Below are 24101 nucleotides of genomic sequence, written 5' to 3' on the forward strand. Positions count from 1 at the left end.
CTTTTAAAGCCAGAGCAGCAGGAAAAAGTTTTGGCTTTCCTTGCTGACTCACACTCTAGCTCTTTCGCCTCCTCTTCAGAAAGTTCCAAATATAAAAGCAGCGAGTCGTCAGTGGATGCTCCCAGTCAGGAACAAGACGTTTCCTTGTGTCCTTCATCCAAACCAAAAGTGAACGATGCGTCAGGCAACACTACAGGTTACTCCATGGAGCACTTTACACATACCATGCCTGAGTTAGAAAGGGAAATTGTTAACAGCCCATTACAAGATGAATCGGACATGGAGTGCACTGATGCACAGCCACAGCTAGATTATTATGTTGTTCTATTGACTCAGATCACTACATTGCCCTCGCAGTGCACTCAGCCAGAATCTGACCCTGATGAGACTATGGTGCCCCCTCCCAAACGCTATAGCACCTTACACAGTGACACAGAGGAAGGTGCACATGACATTGAAGAGGAGGTGAAAAATGACCCAGTTGTTGACCCATATTGGCAGCCATTGGGGGAAGAGGGTGCCGCTGCCAGTAGCTCAGAAGTGGAGGAGGATGATCTGCAGCAGCCATCTACATCACAACAGCTGTCATCTGGCAGGCCCGTATCAGGCCAAAAACGTTTGTCAAAAACAAAACAGTTTTAGGACAGAGTGGCCATCCGGTGAAAGTAGCACAGCGTGCAATGCCTGAAAAGGTATTCGATAGTAGGAAGAGTGCAGTGTGGCAATTTTTTAACCAAGATCTGAATGATCAGTCAAAAGTTATCTGTAAGAAATGCGCAAAGATCTTTAGCAGAGGGAAGAATCTTCAAAATTCAAATACAATGTGCATGCTTAGACATTTAACCAGCATGCACTTGCAAGCCTGGACTAACTACCAAACGTCCCGTACCGTTGGTGCACCTGCTCAGAATGAAGGTAGTCAGCAACGCTACATTGCTTCCCTCACTGTAAGCCCACCGGTTAGGACACCACCAGCAGCAAATGTGGAGGTATCGTCGCAAGGCCAAAGCAGTCAGGGAATCACAAGGTTTTTGGTAGGAAACACTATATGTAGGCCAACATCAAGAATACTATCACCAACTGTCTCTCAATCCGCCATGTCCACCACCACCACCACTGCTGGTTCCACCATATTATCAACGAAAAAACAGATGATACAAGGTCACACACAGTATCATATAAAAATATAAACTTTATTGAAAATTACTAAAAACCAATGCATGGAGGTGATACAGATAATGGCGCCACAGAGAAATACGCCTCAATAAACGCCAGAGGCGCGTACACAGGGATACCAGTCCTCAATACCTAATATACATTTTAATTAAAGGTATAATCCAAAAAACAGAATAAACAGAGCAAAAGAAACCTAAAAAATAAGCAAAACAAACTAAAGATATCAATATATAACCTAATCACTGTGTAGTAGGCACTGAACTGCTGGCAGGAATGCACTAGGAATAGAAATAGTCAAAAGACCTTACGCAGAGGTACACCTGATATATTAACAGTGTACTATGTAAACATCCATATTGGATATAAAACCACTGTCACACAAAGTGGCCGTGAGAAGCACCGCTACCGGTCTATAGTGTACACAGATACCGCCGCAGAAAAGTACCCACCGCAAGAGGACTGGAACTCCCGTGGACGCGCCTCCGCCCCAACGCGCGTTTCGGTAATAAACCTTCGTCAGGGGGCATGCATACTGATAGACTCTGGCGTTTATTGCGGCGTATTTCGCTGTGGCGCCATTATCTGTATCACCTCCATGCATTGGTTTTTAGTAATTTTCAATAAAGTTTATATTTTTATATGATACTGTGTGTGACCTTGTATCATCTGTTTTTTCGTTGATAATATGTATTTTGATGATAGGTCATTAGGTCCTTTTCATATTAATGGTACAGATTTCTGAGTTAATTATTGTTACCATGTTAGTTGGCTATATTTACTTCTATTCAATTTTTGCTGTGTTTTGCACAGGTTGTTCTATAGGCATGGACTTCAAGGCTAGGGAGATAGCCTGGCGTTCACATGTTGACCAAGTGTTTGGAGGTGATCCTTCCATCTCCCAGCATACCAATGATCGCAGATGGGATGACCAAGTGACAATGTTACAAAATATGGTAGTAAAACGGACTAAATTGTGGTGGAACTGCACCTTTTTGGATAATTATTTAGCTAGGAAAATGATACCTCGTGGACTACGTGTCCGAGTAATACCCACGTTTCCTGTTGAGGATGATGCCATGGTGTCTGGCTGGGAGGAGGCGTGCAACAATTGTTCTAGTCAATTAATGAAATTACTGAGTGACTATAACAAAGGAGTGATTTCCCAGTTGGATTCATCTATTAAAACAGCAGAAGATGATTTGAAATCTCATGGGTCGGCTGAGCAACTTGATATGGTTAACAAACAGATTGATAAAACACTAAAGAAGGTTGTCAAAAAAATCCAGGATACCCAATCTAGTAAATTAAACAGAGACCGTCAAGACTATGAGGGCAAGAGAGTGTATTTATGGAGGAAAGGCAGACAGTCGGATGGTCAGATCAGACGTATACCATCCCAAACATCGATTTCATCGGCCAGTGATACGTCAGAGCGATCAACTTCCTCAATGACCACTAGGTCTAGGATGACAACACGTAATCAACGAGATTTCGCTTTCCATCCATATAGACGTGATGAGTAGGGTTGAGCGACTTTCATTTTTTTAAGGTCGAGTCGGGTTTTGTGAAACCCGACTTTGTCCAGAGTCGAGTCGAGTGCAGTCGGCCGACTATCGCTAAAAGTCGGGGATCGACCGAAACACGAAACCCAATGCAAGTCAATGGGGAACCATAGTCGGCAGTGAGTGGAGGCCAGGAAAACACCTACAGTGCCCATTTTAATGCCAAAAACATCCATTCTTGTTTCTGAAGCTTGTCAATCTAAATTTACTTTATAATAATAGTTGGGCATAGGAAATTGGGGGTCATTTGGCAAAAGTTGTGGGGGGTAGGGCTGGTTCAAGGCTTTAGTGGGCCCAGGAAATGTGGACTACGTCACGGCGGTGGAGCAGGGAGAGGTAAGTATTTCAACGTTGCAAGTGCTGTGATCCTGAGCAAGCAGGGGGGGCCCACTCGTTCGCATTGGCACTGGCACAGGGCCCCTCAAAGTACAGCGGTGTGTTTGCACGGCGGGGGCGCCTCCCACCAGCAGCGACACTTTTGCGTACTCTGAGGGGCCCTGTGCCAGTGACGTCGCCAACGAGTATGCCCCCCCCCACCTGATGAAGGAACCTGCACTTTCATCTGCACCTTCCTCTTTGTCCCTGTGTAAGGTGGTATAACATGCGGTAAGGGGGACCTTACTTCCAGCAGGGTCAGATTCTGGCTGTGTAGAGTGCAAGGGGAATGTAGTGTTCTGGGTCAATGTACCAGCAGACTCATCTAGCAGTGGCTGGGCAATGGGCAGGATGAGGAGGAAACAGATATAGGGCCAAAGAATAAAGTAGGCTAAATGCAGTTCAAAATTGGTAACAGGACTAAACAGGCGGCACTGCTTTGTTCAGTGGAGTAGCAAACCCAAGAGCAGCAGACACTGTTTTAAGGGCCCAACCACACTAGTAGGCCAAATGCAGTTTAATATCTGATACTATAGGCCGAAAGCCAGAAGGTAGAAGCTCAGCTGTATTCAGTTGAGGGCAACACCAGGGAGGGGCAGACACCGTTAGTAGGCCCTAACCACCAAGTTTTAAAAACACAGCACTTAATGAGAGCCAGAAGGTTGAAGCACAGCTGTATTCAGTTGAGGACAAACACCAGGCAGGGGCAGACACCGTTAGTAGGCCCTAAACACCATTTTTTTAATTTAAAAACAGTACTTAATGAGAGCCAGAAGGTTGAAGCTCAGCTGTATCCAGTTGAGGACAAACACCAGGCAGGGGCAGACACCGTTAGTAGGCCGTAACCAAAGTTGAAGGCCAAATGCAGTTTAATTTCTGATACTATAGGCTGAAAGCCAGAAGGTAGAAGCTCAGCTGTATTCAGTTGAGGACAAACACCAGGCAGGGGCAGACACCGTTAGTAGGCCCTAAACACCATTTTTTTTATTTAAAAACAGCACTTAATGACAGCCAGAAGGTTGAGGCTCAGCTGTATTCAGTTGAGGAAAAACACCAGGGAGGGGCAGACACCGTTAGTAGGCCCTAAACACCATTTTTTTATTTAAAAACAGCACTTAATGAGAGCCAGAAGGTTGAAGCACAGCTGTATTCAGTTGAGGACAAACACCAGGCAGGGGCAGACACCGTTAGTAGGCCCTAAACACCATTTTTTTATTTAAAAACAGCACTTAATGAGAGCCAGAAGGTTGAAGCTCAGCTGTATTCAGTTGAGGGCAACACCAGGGAGGGGCAGACACCGTTAGTAGGCCGCAACCAAAGTTGAAGGCCAAATGCAGTTTAATTTCTGATACTATAGGCTGAAAGCCAGAAGGTAGAAGCTCAGCTGTATTCAGTTGAGGACAAACACCAGGCAGGGGCAGACACCATTAGTAGGCCCTAAACACCATTTTTCTATTTAAAAACAGCACTTAATGAGAGCCAGAAGGTTGAAGCACAGCTGTATTCAGTTGAGGACAAACACCAGGCAGGGGCAGACACCGTTAGTAGGCCCTAAACACCATTTTTTAATTTAAAAACAGTACTTAATGAGAGCCAGAAGGTTGAAGCTCAGCTGTATCCAGTTGAGGACAAACACCAGGCAGGGGTAGACACCGTTAGTAGGCCGTAACCAAAGTTGAAGGCCAAATGCAGTTTAATTTCTGATACTATAGGCCGAAAGCCAGAAGGTAGAAGCTCAGCTGTATTCAGTTGAGGACAAACACCAGGCAGGGGCAGACACCGTTAGTAGGCCCTAAACACCATTTTTTTTATTTAAAAACAGTACTTAATGAGAGCCAGAAGGTTGAAGCTCAGCTGTATCCAGTTGAGGACAAACACCAGGCAGGGGCAGACACCGTTAGTAGGCCGTAACCAAAGTTGAAGGCCAAATGCAGTTTAATTTCTGATACTATAGGCCGAAAGCCAGAAGGTAGAAGCTCAGCTGTATTCAGTTGAGGACAAACACCAGGCAGGGGCAGACACCGTTAGTAGGCCCTAAACACCATTTTTTTATTTAAAAACAGCACTTAATGACAGCCAGAAGGTTGAGGCTCAGCTGTATTCAGTTGAGGAAAAACACCAGGGAGGGGCAGACACCGTTAGTAGGCCCTAAACACCATTTTTTTATTTAAAAACAGCACTTAATGAGAGCCAGAAGGTTGAAGCACAGCTGTATTCAGTTGAGGACAAACACCAGGCAGGGGCAGACACCGTTAGTAGGCCCTAAACACCATTTTTTTTATTTAAAAACAGCACTTAATGAGAGCCAGAAGGTTGAAGCTCAGCTGTATTCAGTTGAGGGCAACACCAGGGAGGGGCAGACACCGTTAGTAGGCCGTAACCAAAGTTGAAGGCCAAATGCAGTTTAATTTCTGATACTATAGGCCGAAAGCCAGAAGGTAGAAGCTCAGCTGAATTCAGTTGAGGACAAACACCAGGCAGGGGCAGACACCGTTAGTAGGCCCTAAACACCATTTTTTTTATTTAAAAACAGCACTTAATGAGAGCCAGAAGGTTGAAGCTCAGCTGTATTCAGTTGAGGGCAACACCACGGAGGGGCAGACACCGTTAGTAGGCCGTAACCAAAGTTGATACTATAGGCCGAAAGCCAGAAGGTGGAAGCTCAGATTTAGACAGTGGAGGACAATTAGAATTAGGGACTGCAGACAGACTTAGTAGGCTGTCCCCTGTGGACCATGCATCCAACACATTAACCCATTGCACCGTAATGGACACGTAATCTTCCGTGGCCATGCCTACTGGTCCATGCGTCTGTTGTCAGGTGCACCTTTGTACTCACAGATTGCCAGAGTGCATGGACAATGCGGTCTTCTACATGCTGGTGGAGGGTTGGGATGGCTTTTCTCGCAAAAGAAGTGTCGACTGGTTAGCTTGTAGCGTGGTACAGCGTAGTCCATCATGGCCTTATTAATAGTAAATAAAATATATAACTAGGCTCTATGAACTTTTAAATAGGTTCCAGGGGTACACGGGCAGCATTGGTGTGGTCAGTGGAGGAGTATTGCAAGTAGGGGCCGCAGACAGGCTCACAAAGGCCTAAAATAACAAACAGTAGGCAGTCATGGCAGTTTTACATCGGTTACATGAATACACAGGCAGGCAGCATTGTGGTCAGTGGAGGAGTATTGCAAGGAGTGTCTGACACAGTTAGTACTCCAAAAAAATAAATAGATGTGGCATGCTTAGGTACAGGGGTGGGCTCATCTGCAGAGTTTATGACAAAGTAATTTGGCAGTAAATTAGTATTTACTGGTGTCAATATAGGACACTGACCCAGACTACTTTAACTAGCATCATAGATGCAAACAAATTGGTATTGTTTGTCAGTGCCAGGCATTGAATGATGTCAGTGCATAGACTAAACATTGGTGGAGCTGTGCGAGATAATTTTGCACGTGGTAGAGCACAGTTTGAGCTGGGGGGGGACTCTCTTGTGGCCGGCGGTACCGCCCCAGGGCCCCTCATGTTACAACGGTGTGTCTGACGTTGGGTGCGCTGTTGTGATTTTGCTTTTTGCTCCCTCTAGTGGTCATTAGTGATTTACTCTGGAGCTTCTGTCTTTTCCTATATCCTCACCTGGGCCGTTAGTTCAGGGGCGTTGCTATATAAGCTCCCTGGACCTTCAGTTCAATGCCTGGCATCGTTGAAATCAGAGCTAATCTGTTGTGCTCTTGTCCTATGATCCGGGTTCCTGTATTTCAAGCTAAGTCTGCTTCCTTGCTTTTTGCTTTTGTTTTGTTTGGTATTTTTGTCCAGCTTGTTCCAATCTGTATCCTGACCTTTGCTGGAAGCTCTAGGGGGCTGGTGTTCTCCCCCCGGACCGTTAGACGGTTCGGGGGTTCTTGAATCTCCAGCGTGGATTTTTATAGGGTTTTTGTTGACCAGATAAGTTATCTTGCTATATTCTGCTATTAGTAAGCTGGCCTCTCTTTGCTGAACCTGGTTCATTTCTGTGTTTGTCATTTCCTCTTACCTCACCGTTATTATTTGTGGGGGGCTTGTATCTTGCTTTGGGGTCCCTTTCTCTGGAGGCAAGAAAGGTCTTTGTTTTCTTCTCCTAGGGGTAGTTAGATTCTCCGGCTGGCGCGAGTCATCTAGCGATCACCGTAGGCATGATCCCCGGCTACTTCTAGTGTTGGCGTTAGGAGTAGCTATTTGGTCAACCCAGTTACCACAGCCCTATGAGCTGGATTTTTGAATCTCGCAGACTTACACGTTCCTCTGAGACCCTGTCCACTGGGGTCATAACAGTATGCCAGGACAGTATTAAATGTTTAATGCATTGCAGAAGTGGGATTATAAGAAAGAAAATTTTGAGGGTTTTTTTCCCTCTCTCATTTTTTTTTTTTTTTTTTTCTTTTCCCCTTTACCTCAGAGTGGCTTAAGCTTGCTGCAGACATGAATGTCCAGACCTTGATTACAAGTGTGGACCAGCTTGCCGCTCGTGTGCAGGGTATACAAGATTATGTTACCAGAAATCCTAGGTCTGAACCCAAGATTCCGATTCCTGAACTGTTTTCAGGAGACCGATTTAAGTTTAGGAATTTCAGGAATAATTGTAAATTGTTTTTGTCCCTGAAACCTTGTTCGTCTGGAGACTCTGCTCAACAAGTAAAAATTGTTATTTCATTCTTACGGGGTGACCCTCAAGATTGGGCTTTTTCGTTGGCGCCAGGAGATCCGGCATTGGCTGATATTGATGCGTTTTTTCTGGCGCTCGGTTTACTTTATGAGGAACCCAATCTTGAGATTCAGGCAGAGAAAGCCTTGCTGGCTATGTCTCAGGGCCAGGACGAGGCTGAGGTGTATTGCCAAAAATTTCGGAAATGGTCCGTGCTGACACATTGGAACGAGTGTGCACTGGCCGCTAATTTTAGAAATGGCCTTTCTGAGGCCATTAAGAATGTTATGGTGGGTTTTCCCATTCCCACAGGTCTGAATGATACCATGTCCTTGGCTATTCAAATTGACCGGCGGTTGCGGGAGCGCAAATCCGCAAATTCCCTCATGTTGTTGTCTGAACAGACACCTGATGTGATGCAATGTGATAGAAAAACCGCAAATTCCCTCATGGTGTTGTCTGAACGGACACCTGATTTGATGCAATGTGATAGAATCCTGACTAGAAATGAGAGGAAAATTCATAGACGCCGGAATGGCTTGTGCTACTACTGTGGTGATTCTACACATGTTATCTCAGCATGCTCTAAACGTATATCTAAGGTTGTTAGTCCTGTCACCGTTGGTAATTTGCATCCTAAGTTTATTCTGTCTGTAACTTTGATTTGCTCACTGTCATCTTATCCTGTCATGGCGTTTGTAGATTCAGGTGCTGCCCTGAGTCTTATGGATCTCTCATTTGCTAAGCGCTGTGGTTTTATTCTTGAACCATTAGAAAATCCTATCCCTCTTAGGGGAATTGATGCTACGCCATTAGCAGAAAATAAACCGCAGTATTGGACACAGGTTACCATGTGCATGACTCCTGAACACCGCGAGGTGATACGTTTTCTCGTTCTACATAAAATGCATGATTTGGTTGTTTTGGGGCTGCCATGGTTACAGACCCATAATCCAGTCCTTGACTGGAAGGCTATGTCAGTGTCTAGTTGGGGCTGTCGTGGTATTCATGAGGATTCCCTGCCTGTGTCTATTGCTTCTTCTACGCCTTCGGAAGTTCCTGAGTATTTGTCTGATTATCAGGATGTCTTTAGCGAGTCCAGGTCCAGTGCATTGCCTCCTCATAGGGAATGTGACTGTGCAATAGATTTGATTCCAGGCAGTAAATTTCCTAAGGGAAGACTGTTTAATCTGTCGATACCTGAACATACCGCTATGCGTTCATATATCAAGGAGTCTCTGGAGAAAGGACACATCCGTCCGTCTTCTTCCCCTCTTGGTGCGGGATTCTTTTTTGTGGCTAAAAAGGACGGATCTTTGAGGCCTTGTATTGACTATCGGCTTTTAAATAAGATCACTGTCAAATTTCAGTATCCTTTGCCGCTGTTGTCTGACTTGTTTGCCCGGATTAAAGGTGCCAAGTGGTTTACCAAGATAGACCTTCGTGGTGCGTACAACCTTGTGCGCATTAAGCAAGGGGATGAATGGAAAACCGCATTCAATACGCCCGAAGGTCATTTTGAGTACTTGGTGATGCCTTTTGGGCTCTCTAATGCCCCTTCAGTTTTTCAGTCCTTTATGCATGACATTTTCCGGAACTATCTGGATACATTTTTGATCGTTTATCTGGATGATATTCTGTTTTTTTCTGATAATTGGGACTCGCATGTGGAGCAGGTCAGGATGGTCTTTAAAATTTTGCGTGAAAATTCTTTGTTTGTCAAGGGCTCAAAGTGTCTTTTTGGTGTACAGAAGGTTCCCTTTTTGGGGTTCATTTTTTCCCCTTCTGCTGTGGAGATGGACCCAGTCAAGGTCCGAGCTATTCTTGATTGGACTCAGCCCTCGTCAGTTAAGAGTCTTCAGAAGTTCTTGGGTTTCGCTAACTTCTACCGTCGTTTTATCGCTAACTTTTCTAGCATTGTGAAACCTTTGACGGATATGACCAAGAAGGGCTCCGATGTGGTTAATTGGGCTCCTGCTGCCGTGGAGGCTTTCCAGGAGTTGAAACGTCGGTTTACTTCGGCGCCTGTTTTGTGCCAGCCTGATGTCTCGCTTCCCTTTCAGGTTGAGGTGGATGCTTCAGAGATTGGAGCAGGGGCCGTTTTGTCGCAGAGAGGCCCTGGTTGCTCTGTTATGAGACCTTGCGCCTTTTTCTCTAGGAAGTTTTCGCCTGCGGAGCGAAATTATGATGTGGGCAATCGGGAGTTGTTGGCCATGAAATGGGCATTTGAGGAGTGGCGTCATTGGCTCGAGGGTGCTAAGCATCGTGTGGTGGTCTTGACTGATCACAAAAATCTGATGTATCTCGAGTCTGCTAAACGCCTGAATCCTAGACAGGCCCGCTGGTCATTGTTTTTCTCCCGTTTTGACTTTGTTGTCTCGTATTTACCAGGTTCAAAAAATGTGAAGGCCGATGCTCTTTCCAGGAGCTTTGTGCCTGATGCTCCTGGAGTCGCTGAACCTGTTGGTATTCTTAAGGATGGTATTATCTTGTCAGCTATTTCTCCAGATCTGCGACGTGTGTTGCAGAGATTTCAGGCTGATAGGCCTGTTTCTTGTCCACCTGACAGACTGTTTGTGCCTGATAAGTGGACCAGCAGAGTCATTTCCGAGGTTCATTCCTCGGTGTTGGCAGGTCACCCAGGAATTTTTGGCACCAGAGATCTGGTGGCCAGATCCTTTTGGTGGCCTTCCTTGTCTAGGGATGTGCGGTCATTTGTACAGTCCTGTGGGACTTGTGCTCGAGCTAAGCCTTGCTGTTCTCGTGCCAGCGGGTTGCTCTTGCCCTTGCCTGTCCCTAAGAGACCTTGGACACATATCTCCATGGATTTCATTTCTGATCTTCCGGTGTCTCAAGGCATGTCTGTTATCTGGGTGATATGTGATCGCTTCTCCAAGATGGTCCATTTGGTTCCTTTGCCTAAGCTGCCTTCCTCTTCCGATCTGGTTCCTGTGTTTTTCCAGAACGTGGTTCGTTTGCACGGCATCCCTGAGAATATTGTGTCAGACAGAGGATCCCAGTTCGTTTCCAGATTCTGGCGATCCTTTTGTAGTAGGATGGGCATTGACTTGTCGTTTTCGTCTGCTTTCCATCCTCAGACTAATGGACAGACGGAGCGAACTAATCAGACTTTGGAGGCTTATTTGAGGTGTTTTGTCTCTGCTGATCAGGACGATTGGGTGACCTTCTTGCCGTTGGCTGAGTTTGCCCTTAATAATCGGGCTAGTTCCGCCACCTTGGTTTCGCCGTTTTTCTGCAACTCTGGTTTCCACCCTCGTTTTTCTTCGGGTCATGTGGAACCTTCTGACTGCCCTGGGGTGGATTCTGTGGTGGATAGGTTGCAGCGGATCTGGAATCTTGTGGTGGACAACTTGAAGTTGTCACAGGAGAGGGCTCAGCGCTTTGCCAACCGCCGCCGCGGTGTGGGTCCCCGACTACGTGTTGGGGATTTGGTGTGGCTTTCTTCCCGCTTTGTTCCTATGAAGGTTTCCTCTCCCAAATTTAAACCTCGTTTTATTGGTCCTTACAAGATATTGGAAATCCTTAATCCTGTATCCTTTCGCCTGGATCTTCCTGTGTCGTTTGCTATCCACAACGTGTTTCATAGGTCCTTGTTGCGGCGGTACGTTGTGCCTGTGGTTCCTTCTGCTGAGCCTCCTGCTCCGGTGTTGGTTGAGGGCGAGTTGGAGTACGTGGTGGAGAAGATCTTGGATTCTCGTCTCTCCAGGCGGAGGCTTCAGTACCTGGTCAAGTGGAAGGGCTATGGTCAGGAAGATAATTCCTGGGTGGTCGCCTCTGATGTTCATGCGGCCGATTTAGTTCGTGCCTTTCACGCCGCTCGTCCTGATCGCCCTGGTGGTCGTGGTGAGGGTTCGGTGACCCCTCACTAAGGGGGGGGGTACTGTTGTGATTTTGCTTTTTGCTCCCTCTAGTGGTCATTAGTGATTTACTCTGGAGCTTCTGTCTTTTCCTATATCCTCACCTGGGCCGTTAGTTCAGGGGCGTTGCTATATAAGCTCCCTGGACCTTCAGTTCAATGCCTGGCATCGTTGAAATCAGAGCTAATCTGTTGTGCTCTTGTCCTATGATCCGGGTTCCTGTATTTCAAGCTAAGTCTGCTTCCTTGCTTTTTGCTTTTGTTTTGTTTGGTATTTTTGTCCAGCTTGTTCCAATCTGTATCCTGACCTTTGCTGGAAGCTCTAGGGGGCTGGTGTTCTCCCCCCGGACCGTTAGACGGTTCGGGGGTTCTTGAATCTCCAGCGTGGATTTTTATAGGGTTTTTGTTGACCAGATAAGTTATCTTGCTATATTCTGCTATTAGTAAGCTGGCCTCTCTTTGCTGAACCTGGTTCATTTCTGTGTTTGTCATTTCCTCTTACCTCACCGTTATTATTTGTGGGGGGCTTGTATCTTGCTTTGGGGTCCCTTTCTCTGGAGGCAAGAAAGGTCTTTGTTTTCTTCTCCTAGGGGTAGTTAGATTCTCCGGCTGGCGCGAGTCATCTAGCGATCACCGTAGGCATGATCCCCGGCTACTTCTAGTGTTGGTGTTAGGAGTAGCTATTTGGTCAACCCAGTTACCACAGCCCTATGAGCTGGATTTTTGAATCTCGCAGACTTACACGTTCCTCTGAGACCCTGTCCACTGGGGTCATAACAGTATGCCAGGACAGTATTAAATGTTTAATGCATTGCAGAAGTGGGATTATAAGAAAGAAAATTTTGAGGTTTTTTTTCCCTCTCTCATTTTTTTTTTTTTTTCTTTTCCCCTTTACCTCAGAGTGGCTTAAGCTTGCTGCAGACATGAATGTCCAGACCTTGATTACAAGTGTGGACCAGCTTGCCGCTCGTGTGCAGGGTATACAAGATTATGTTACCAGAAATCCTAGGTCTGAACCCAAGATTCCGATTCCTGAACTGTTTTCAGGAGACCGATTTAAGTTTAGGAATTTCAGGAATAATTGTAAATTGTTTTTGTCCCTGAAACCTTGTTCGTCTGGAGACTCTGCTCAACAAGTAAAAATTGTTATTTCATTCTTACGGGGTGACCCTCAAGATTGGGCTTTTTTGTTGGCGCCAGGAGATCCGGCATTGGCTGATATTGATGCGTTTTTTCTGGCGCTCGGTTTACTTTATGAGGAACCCAATCTTGAGATTCAGGCAGAGAAAGCCTTGCTGGCTATGTCTCAGGGCCAGGACGAGGCTGAGGTGTATTGCCAAAAATTTCGGAAATGGTCCGTGCTGACACATTGGAACGAGTGTGCACTGGCCGCTAATTTTAGAAATGGCCTTTCTGAGGCCATTAAGAATGTTATGGTGGGTTTTCCCATTCCCACAGGTCTGAATGATACCATGTCCTTGGCTATTCAAATTGACCGGCGGTTGCGGGAGCGCAAATCCGCAAATTCCCTCATGTTGTTGTCTGAACAGACACCTGATGTGATGCAATGTGATAGAAAAACCGCAAATTCCCTCATGGTGTTGTCTGAACGGACACCTGATTTGATGCAATGTGATAGAATCCTGACTAGAAATGAGAGGAAAATTCATAGACGCCGGAATGGCTTGTGCTACTACTGTGGTGATTCTACACATGTTATCTCAGCATGCTCTAAACGTATATCTAAGGTTGTTAGTCCTGTCACCGTTGGTAATTTGCATCCTAAGTTTATTCTGTCTGTAACTTTGATTTGCTCACTGTCATCTTATCCTGTCATGGCGTTTGTAGATTCAGGTGCTGCCCTGAGTCTTATGGATCTCTCATTTGCTAAGCGCTGTGGTTTTATTCTTGAACCATTAGAAAATCCTATCCCTCTTAGGGGAATTGATGCTACGCCATTAGCAGAAAATAAACCGCAGTATTGGACACAGGTTACCATGTGCATGACTCCTGAACACCGCGAGGTGATACGTTTTCTCGTTCTACATAAAATGCATGATTTGGTTGTTTTGGGGCTGCCATGGTTACAGACCCATAATCCAGTCCTTGACTGGAAGGCTATGTCAGTGTCTAGTTGGGGCTGTCGTGGTATTCATGAGGATTCCCTGCCTGTGTCTATTGCTTCTTCTACGCCTTCGGAAGTTCCTGAGTATTTGTCTGATTATCAGGATGTCTTTAGCGAGTCCAGGTCCAGTGCATTGCCTCCTCATAGGGAATGTGACTGTGCAATAGATTTGATTCCAGGCAGTAAATTTCCTAAGGGAAGACTGTTTAATCTGTCGATACCTGAACATACCGCTATGCGTTCATATATCAAGGAGTCTCTGGAGAAAGGACACATCCGTCCGTCTTCTTCCCCTCTTGGTGCGGGATTCTTTTTTGTGGCTAAAAAGGACGGATCTTTGAGGCCTTGTATTGACTATCGGCTTTTAAATAAGATCACTGTCAAATTTCAGTATCCTTTGCCGCTGTTGTCTGACTTGTTTGCCCGGATTAAAGGTGCCAAGTGGTTTACCAAGATAGACCTTCGTGGTGCGTACAACCTTGTGCGCATTAAGCAAGGGGATGAATGGAAAACCGCATTCAATACGCCCGAAGGTCATTTTGAGTACTTGGTGATGCCTTTTGGGCTCTCTAATGCCCCTTCAGTTTTTCAGTCCTTTATGCATGACATTTTCCGGAACTATCTGGATAAATTTTTGATCGTTTATCTGGATGATATTCTGTTTTTTTCTGATAATTGGGACTCGCATGTGGAGCAGGTCAGGATGGTCTTTAAAATTTTGCATGAAAATTCTTTGTTTGTCAAGGGCTCAAAGTGTCTTTTTGGTGTACAGAAGGTTCCCTTTTTGGGGTTCATTTTTTCCCCTTCTGCTGTGGAGATGGACCCAGTCAAGGTCCGAGCTATTCTTGATTGGACTCAGCCCTCGTCAGTTAAGAGTCTTCAGAAGTTCTTGGGTTTCGCTAACTTCTACCGTCGTTTTATCGCTAACTTTTCTAGCATTGTGAAACCTTTGACGGATATGACCAAGAAGGGCTCCGATGTGGTTAATTGGGCTCCTGCTGCCGTGGAGGCTTTCCAGGAGTTGAAACGTCGGTTTACTTCGGCGCCTGTTTTGTGCCAGCCTGATGTCTCGCTTCCCTTTCAGGTTGAGGTGGATGCTTCAGAGATTGGAGCAGGGGCCGTTTTGTCGCAGAGAGGCCCTGGTTGCTCTGTTATGAGACCTTGCGCCTTTTTCTCTAGGAAGTTTTCGCCTGCGGAGCGAAATTATGATGTGGGCAATCGGGAGTTGTTGGCCATGAAATGGGCATTTGAGGAGTGGCGTCATTGGCTCGAGGGTGCTAAGCATCGTGTGGTGGTCTTGACTGATCACAAAAATCTGATGTATCTCGAGTCTGCTAAACGCCTGAATCCTAGACAGGCCCGCTGGTCATTGTTTTTCTCCCGTTTTGACTTTGTTGTCTCGTATTTACCAGGTTCAAAAAATGTGAAGGCCGATGCTCTTTCCAGGAGCTTTGTGCCTGATGCTCCTGGAGTCGCTGAACCTGTTGGTATTCTTAAGGATGGTATTATCTTGTCAGCTATTTCTCCAGATCTGCGACGTGTGTTGCAGAGATTTCAGGCTGATAGGCCTGATTCTTGTCCACCTGACAGACTGTTTGTGCCTGATAAGTGGACCAGCAGAGTCATTTCCGAGGTTCATTCCTCGGTGTTGGCAGGTCACCCAGGAATTTTTGGCACCAGAGATCTGGTGGCCAGATCCTTTTGGTGGCCTTCCTTGTCTAGGGATGTGCGGTCATTTGTACAGTCCTGTGGGACTTGTGCTCGAGCTAAGCCTTGCTGTTCTCGTGCCAGCGGGTTGCTCTTGCCCTTGCCTGTCCCTAAGAGACCTTGGACACATATCTCCATGGATTTCATTTCTGATCTTCCGGTGTCTCAAGGCATGTCTGTTATCTGGGTGATATGTGATCGCTTCTCCAAGATGGTCCATTTGGTTCCTTTGCCTAAGCTGCCTTCCTCTTCCGATCTGGTTCCTGTGTTTTTCCAGAACGTGGTTCGTTTGCACGGCATCCCTGAGAATATTGTGTCAGACAGAGGATCCCAGTTCGTTTCCAGATTCTGGCGATCCTTTTGTAGTAGGATGGGCATTGACTTGTCGTTTTCGTCTGCTTTCCATCCTCAGACTAATGGACAGACGGAGCGAACTAATCAGACTTTGGAGGCTTATTTGAGGTGTTTTGTCTCTGCTGATCAGGACGATTGGGTGACCTTCTTGCCGTTGGCTGAGTTTGCCCTTAATAATCGGGCTAGTTCCGCCACCTTGGTTTCGCCGTTTTTCTGCAACTCTGGTTTCCACCCTCGTTTTTCTTCGGGTCATGTGGAACCTTCTGACTGCCCTGGGGTGGATTCTGTGGTGGATAGGTTGCAGCGGATCTGGAATCTTGTGGTGGACAACTTGAAGTTGTCACAGGAGAGGGCTCAGCGCTTTGCCAACCGCCGCCGCGGTGTGGGTCCCCGACTACGTGTTGGGGATTTGGTGTGGCTTTCTTCCCGCTTTGTTCCTATGAAGGTTTCCTCTCCCAAATTTAAACCTCGTTTTATTGGTCCTTACAAGATATTGGAAATCCTTAATCCTGTATCCTTTCGCCTGGATCTTCCTGTGTCGTTTGCTATCCACAACGTGTTTCATAGGTCCTTGTTGCGGCGGTACGTTGTGCCTGTGGTTCCTTCTGCTGAGCCTCCTGCTCCGGTGTTGGTTGAGGGCGAGTTGGAGTACATGGTGGAGAAGATCTTGGATTCTCGTCTCTCCAGGCGGAGGCTTCAGTACCTGGTCAAGTGGAAGGGCTATGGTCAGGAAGATAATTCCTGGGTGGTCGCCTCTGATGTTCATGCGGCCGATTTAGTTCGTGCCTTTCACGCCGCTCGTCCTGATCGCCCTGGTGGTCGTGGTGAGGGTTCGGTGACCCCTCACTAAGGGGGGGGTACTGTTGTGATTTTGCTTTTTGCTCCCTCTAGTGGTCATTAGTGATTTACTCTGGAGCTTCTGTCTTTTCCTATATCCTCACCTGGGCCGTTAGTTCAGGGGCGTTGCTATATAAGCTCCCTGGACCTTCAGTTCAATGCCTGGCATCGTTGAAATCAGAGCTAATCTGTTGTGCTCTTGTCCTATGATCCGGGTTCCTGTATTTCAAGCTAAGTCTGCTTCCTTGCTTTTTGCTTTTGTTTTGTTTGGTATTTTTGTCCAGCTTGTTCCAATCTGTATCCTGACCTTTGCTGGAAGCTCTAGGGGGCTGGTGTTCTCCCCCCGGACCGTTAGACGGTTCGGGGGTTCTTGAATCTCCAGCGTGGATTTTTATAGGGTTTTTGTTGACCAGATAAGTTATCTTGCTATATTCTGCTATTAGTAAGCTGGCCTCTCTTTGCTGAACCTGGTTCATTTCTGTGTTTGTCATTTCCTCTTACCTCACCGTTATTATTTGTGGGGGGCTTGTATCTTGCTTTGGGGTCCCTTTCTCTGGAGGCAAGAAAGGTCTTTGTTTTCTTCTCCTAGGGGTAGTTAGATTCTCCGGCTGGCGCGAGTCATCTAGCGATCACCGTAGGCATGATCCCCGGCTACTTCTAGTGTTGGCGTTAGGAGTAGCTATTTGGTCAACCCAGTTACCACAGCCCTATGAGCTGGATTTTTGAATCTCGCAGACTTACACGTTCCTCTGAGACCCTGTCCACTGGGGTCATAACAGTATGCCAGGACAGTATTAAATGTTTAATGCATTGCAGAAGTGGGATTATAAGAAAGAAAATTTTGAGGTTTTTTTTCCCTCTCTCATTTTTTTTTTTTTTTTCTTTTCCCCTTTACCTCAGAGTGGCTTAAGCTTGCTGCAGACATGAATGTCCAGACCTTGATTACAAGTGTGGACCAGCTTGCCGCTCGTGTGCAGGGTATACAAGATTATGTTACCAGAAATCCTAGGTCTGAACCCAAGATTCCGATTCCTGAACTGTTTTCAGGAGACCGATTTAAGTTTAGGAATTTCAGGAATAATTGTAAATTGTTTTTGTCCCTGAAACCTTGTTCGTCTGGAGACTCTGCTCAACAAGTAAAAATTGTTATTTCATTCTTACGGGGTGACCCTCAAGATTGGGCTTTTTCGTTGGCGCCAGGAGATCCGGCATTGGCTGATATTGATGCGTTTTTTCTGGCGCTCGGTTTACTTTATGAGGAACCCAATCTTGAGATTCAGGCAGAGAAAGCCTTGCTGGCTATGTCTCAGGGCCAGGACGAGGCTGAGGTGTATTGCCAAAAATTTCGGAAATGGTCCGTGCTGACACATTGGAACGAGTGTGCACTGGCCGCTAATTTTAGAAATGGCCTTTCTGAGGCCATTAAGAATGTTATGGTGGGTTTTCCCATTCCCACAGGTCTGAATGATACCATGTCCTTGGCTATTCAAATTGACCGGCGGTTGCGGGAGCGCAAATCCGCAAATTCCCTCATGTTGTTGTCTGAACAGACACCTGATGTGATGCAATGTGATAGAAAAACCGCAAATTCCCTCATGGTGTTGTCTGAACGGACACCTGATTTGATGCAATGTGATAGAATCCTGACTAGAAATGAGAGGAAAATTCATAGACGCCGGAATGGCTTGTGCTACTACTGTGGTGATTCTACACATGTTATCTCAGCATGCTCTAAACGTATATCTAAGGTTGTTAGTCCTGTCACCGTTGGTAATTTGCATCCTAAGTTTATTCTGTCTGTAACTTTGATTTGCTCACTGTCATCTTATCCTGTCATGGCGTTTGTAGATTCAGGTGCTGCCCTGAGTCTTATGGATCTCTCATTTGCTAAGCGCTGTGGTTTTATTCTTGAACCATTAGAAAATCCTATCCCTCTTAGGGGAATTGATGCTACGCCATTAGCAGAAAATAAACCGCAGTATTGGACACAGGTTACCATGTGCATGACTCCTGAACACCGCGAGGTGATACGTTTTCTCGTTCTACATAAAATGCATGATTTGGTTGTTTTGGGGCTGCCATGGTTACAGACCCATAATCCAGTCCTTGACTGGAAGGCTATGTCAGTGTCTAGTTGGGGCTGTCGTGATATTCATGAGGATTCCCTGCCTGTGTCTATTGCTTCTTCTACGCCTTCGGAAGTTCCTGAGTATTTGTCTGATTATCAGGATGTCTTTAGCGAGTCCAGGTCCAGTGCATTGCCTCCTCATAGGGAATGTGACTGTGCAATAGATTTGATTCCAGGCAGTAAATTTCCTAAGGGAAGACTGTTTAATCTGTCGATACCTGAACATACCGCTATGCGTTCATATATCAAGGAGTCTCTGGAGAAAGGACACATCCGTCCGTCTTCTTCCCCTCTTGGTGCGGGATTCTTTTTTGTGGCTAAAAAGGACGGATCTTTGAGGCCTTGTATTGACTATCGGCTTTTAAATAAGATCACTGTCAAATTTCAGTATCCTTTGCCGCTGTTGTCTGACTTGTTTGCCCGGATTAAAGGTGCCAAGTGGTTTACCAAGATAGACCTTCGTGGTGCGTACAACCTTGTGCGCATTAAGCAAGGGGATGAATGGAAAACCGCATTCAATACGCCCGAAGGTCATTTTGAGTACTTGGTGATGCCTTTTGGGCTCTCTAATGCCCCTTCAGTTTTTCAGTCCTTTATGCATGACATTTTCCGGAACTATCTGGATAAATTTTTGATCGTTTATCTGGATGATATTCTGTTTTTTTTCTGATAATTGGGACTCGCATGTGGAGCAGGTCAGGATGGTCTTTAAAATTTTGCGTGAAAATTCTTTGTTTGTCAAGGGCTCAAAGTGTCTTTTTGGTGTACAGAAGGTTCCCTTTTTGGGGTTCATTTTTTCCCCTTCTGCTGTGGAGATGGACCCAGTCAAGGTCCGAGCTATTCTTGATTGGACTCAGCCCTCGTCAGTTAAGAGTCTTCAGAAGTTCTTGGGTTTCGCTAACTTCTACCGTCGTTTTATCGCTAACTTTTCTAGCATTATGAAACCTTTGACGGATATGACCAAGAAGGGCTCCGATGTGGTTAATTGGGCTCCTGCTGCCGTGGAGGCTTTCCAGGAGTTGAAACGTCGGTTTACTTCGGCGCCTGTTTTGTGCCAGCCTGATGTCTCGCTTCCCTTTCAGGTTGAGGTGGATGCTTCAGAGATTGGAGCAGGGGCCGTTTTGTCGCAGAGAGGCCCTGGTTGCTCTGTTATGAGACCTTGCGCCTTTTTCTCTAGGAAGTTTTCGCCTGCGGAGCGAAATTATGATGTGGGCAATCGGGAGTTGTTGGCCATGAAATGGGCATTTGAGGAGTGGCGTCATTGGCTCGAGGGTGCTAAGCATCGTGTGGTGGTCTTGACTGATCACAAAAATCTGATGTATCTCGAGTCTGCTAAACGCCTGAATCCTAGACAGGCCCGCTGGTCATTGTTTTTCTCCCGTTTTGACTTTGTTGTCTCGTATTTACCAGGTTCAAAAAATGTGAAGGCCGATGCTCTTTCCAGGAGCTTTGTGCCTGATGCTCCTGGAGTCGCTGAACCTGTTGGTATTCTTAAGGATGGTATTATCTTGTCAGCTATTTCTCCAGATCTGCGACGTGTGTTGCAGAGATTTCAGGCTGATAGGCCTGATTCTTGTCCACCTGACAGACTGTTTGTGCCTGATAAGTGGACCAGCAGAGTCATTTCCGAGGTTCATTCCTCGGTGTTGGCAGGTCACCCAGGAATTTTTGGCACCAGAGATCTGGTGGCCAGATCCTTTTGGTGGCCTTCCTTGTCTAGGGATGTGCGGTCATTTGTACAGTCCTGTGGGACTTGTGCTCGAGCTAAGCCTTGCTGTTCTCGTGCCAGCGGGTTGCTCTTGCCCTTGCCTGTCCCTAAGAGACCTTGGACACATATCTCCATGGATTTCATTTCTGATCTTCCGGTGTCTCAAGGCATGTCTGTTATCTGGGTGATATGTGATCGCTTCTCCAAGATGGTCCATTTGGTTCCTTTGCCTAAGCTGCCTTCCTCTTCCGATCTGGTTCCTGTGTTTTTCCAGAACGTGGTTCGTTTGCACGGCATCCCTGAGAATATTGTGTCAGACAGAGGATCCCAGTTCGTTTCCAGATTCTGGCGATCCTTTTGTAGTAGGATGGGCATTGACTTGTCGTTTTCGTCTGCTTTCCATCCTCAGACTAATGGACAGACGGAGCGAACTAATCAGACTTTGGAGGCTTATTTGAGGTGTTTTGTCTCTGCTGATCAGGACGATTGGGTGACCTTCTTGCCGTTGGCTGAGTTTGCCCTTAATAATCGGGCTAGTTCCGCCACCTTGGTTTCGCCATTTTTCTGCAACTCTGGTTTCCACCCTCGTTTTTCTTCGGGTCATGTGGAACCTTCTGACTGCCCTGGGGTGGATTCTGTGGTGGATAGGTTGCAGCGGATCTGGAATCTTGTGGTGGACAACTTGAAGTTGTCACAGGAGAGGGCTCAGCGCTTTGCCAACCGCCGCCGCGGTGTGGGTCCCCGACTACGTGTTGGGGATTTGGTGTGGCTTTCTTCCCGCTTTGTTCCTATGAAGGTTTCCTCTCCCAAATTTAAACCTCGTTTTATTGGTCCTTACAAGATATTGGAAATCCTTAATCCTGTATCCTTTCGCCTGGATCTTCCTGTGTCGTTTGCTATCCACAACGTGTTTCATAGGTCCTTGTTGCGGCGGTACGTTGTGCCTGTGGTTCCTTCTGCTGAGCCTCCTGCTCCGGTGTTGGTTGAGGGCGAGTTGGAGTACGTGGTGGAGAAGATCTTGGATTCTCGTCTCTCCAGGCGGAGGCTTCAGTACCTGGTCAAGTGGAAGGGCTATGGTCAGGAAGATAATTCCTGGGTGGTCGCCTCTGATGTTCATGCGGCCGATTTAGTTCGTGCCTTTCACGCCGCTCGTCCTGATCGCCCTGGTGGTCGTGGTGAGGGTTCGGTGACCCCTCACTAAGGGGGGGGTACTGTTGTGATTTTGCTTTTTGCTCCCTCTAGTGGTCATTAGTGATTTACTCTGGAGCTTCTGTCTTTTCCTATATCCTCACCTGGGCCGTTAGTTCAGGGGCGTTGCTATATAAGCTCCCTGGACCTTCAGTTCAATGCCTGGCATCGTTGAAATCAGAGCTAATCTGTTGTGCTCTTGTCCTATGATCCGGGTTCCTGTATTTCAAGCTAAGTCTGCTTCCTTGCTTTTTGCTTTTGTTTTGTTTGGTATTTTTGTCCAGCTTGTTCCAATCTGTATCCTGACCTTTGCTGGAAGCTCTAGGGGGCTGGTGTTCTCCCCCCGGACCGTTAGACGGTTCGGGGGTTCTTGAATCTCCAGCGTGGATTTTTATAGGGTTTTTGTTGACCAGATAAGTTATCTTGCTATATTCTGCTATTAGTAAGCTGGCCTCTCTTTGCTGAACCTGGTTCATTTCTGTGTTTGTCATTTCCTCTTACCTCACCGTTATTATTTGTGGGGGGCTTGTATCTTGCTTTGGGGTCCCTTTCTCTGGAGGCAAGAAAGGTCTTTGTTTTCTTCTCCTAGGGGTAGTTAGATTCTCCGGCTGGCGCGAGTCATCTAGCGATCACCGTAGGCATGATCCCCGGCTACTTCTAGTGTTGGCGTTAGGAGTAGCTATTTGGTCAACCCAGTTACCACAGCCCTATGAGCTGGATTTTTGAATCTCGCAGACTTACACGTTCCTCTGAGACCCTGTCCACTGGGGTCATAACAGTGCGCACCACCACCGCCAGAGACACTACATTGTACGATGAGGGACCCAGTGGCAGTGCCGTCGACCAAAAGCGGGCACACCCACCTCTTCAGTCAATCAGCACTGTAACGGGTGCTTGCGCCAAGTGGCGAGACAACGGCCCCGTGGGGGGATTTTTCCCATTGGGGGAGGTGTAAACATGTCGTATGCTGGACAAACAGCTGCTGCAAATTAACAGATTGGAACACTCAGTAAGACCAGTCCACAAGCAAGACCTTTTTATAGGAAAGCTAGGTGTCAGCCGGGAAAGGTGGGGCAAAATAATTTGAAATCCAGGAGTGGTTCATTTTAATGAAGGTGAGATCATCCACATTTTGGGTAGCCAGACGAGTCCTTTTTTCGGTTAATATTGAACCAGCAGCACTGAATACTCTTTCTGATAGCACACTAGCTGCTGGGCAAGCAAGCTCCTGCAACGCATATTCTGCCAATTCAGGCCAGGTGTCTAATTTTGATGCCCAGTAATCAAATGGGAATGACGGTTGAGGGAGAACATCGATAAGGGAAGAAAAATAGTTAGTAACCATACTGGACAAATGTTGTCTCCTGTCACTTTGAATAGATGCTGCAGTACCTGTCCTGTCTGCGGTCATTGCGAAATCACTCCACAACCTGGTCAGAAAACCCCTCTGTCCAACGCCACTTCTGATCTGTGCACCTCTAACACCTCTGCCCTGTAGCCCCCTGCAGCTCGTGTGAGAACCATCACCGGCGCTGTGTGCTGGGAATGCCTGAATCAAACGGTCTACAAGAGTAGCTTGTTTGGTTGCTAATATTTGTTCGAGGTTCTCATGTGGCATAATATTTTGCAATTTGCCTTTATAGCGAGGGTCAAGGATGCAGTCCAACCAGTAATCGTCATCGCTCATCATTTTAATAATGCGTGTGTCCCTTTTGAGGGTACGTAAGGCATAATCCGCCATGTGTGCCAAAGTTCCAGTTGTCAAATCTGCGGTTGTGCTGGTTGGAGGGGCTGTTACAGGCAAATCTACGTCACTTGTCTCCCTTAAAAAAACAGAACCCGGCCTTGCAACGCCACTAATTTCTGTTGGCCCAGGAGAAGCTTCCTCATTCAAAAAGTACTCATCCCCATCATCCTCCTCGTCCTCCTCCTCCTCTTCGCCCGCTACCGCGTCCTCTACACGGCCCTGACCAGACAATGGCTGACTGTCATCAAGGCTTTCCTCTTCCTCGGCTGCAGACGCCTGCTCCTTTATGTGCGTCAAACTTTGCATCAGCAGACGCATTAGGGGGATGCTCATGCTTATTATGGCGTTGTCTGCACTAACCAGCCGTGTGCATTCCTCAAAACACTGAAGGACTTGACACAGGTCTTGTAGCTTCGACCACTGCACTCCATGTCTGCCATCCAACTGCCTGCCCGTGTATGTGTATCCTCCCACAAATACATAACAGCACGCCTCTGTTCGCACAGTCTCTGAAGCATGTGCAGTGTGGAGTTCCACATTGTTGAAATGTCGATGATTAGGTGATGCTGGGGAAGGTTCAAAGACCGCTGATAGTTCTGCATACGGCTGGAGTGTACGGGTGAATGGCGGATATGC

General features: G+C 46.7%; 1 long non-coding RNA gene across 1 annotated transcript in view; it reads right to left on the reverse strand.

Annotated features, from left to right (window-relative positions):
* Positions 1–24101, reverse strand: part of LOC143809720 (uncharacterized) — a 171689-nt gene that overhangs the window by 119472 nt on the left and 28116 nt on the right. The gene's annotated exons all lie outside the window — the stretch shown is intronic.

The sequence above is a fragment of the Ranitomeya variabilis genome, chromosome 2 (genome assembly GCF_051348905.1).
Source record: "Ranitomeya variabilis isolate aRanVar5 chromosome 2, aRanVar5.hap1, whole genome shotgun sequence".
Taxonomy (NCBI): domain Eukaryota; kingdom Metazoa; phylum Chordata; class Amphibia; order Anura; family Dendrobatidae; genus Ranitomeya; species Ranitomeya variabilis.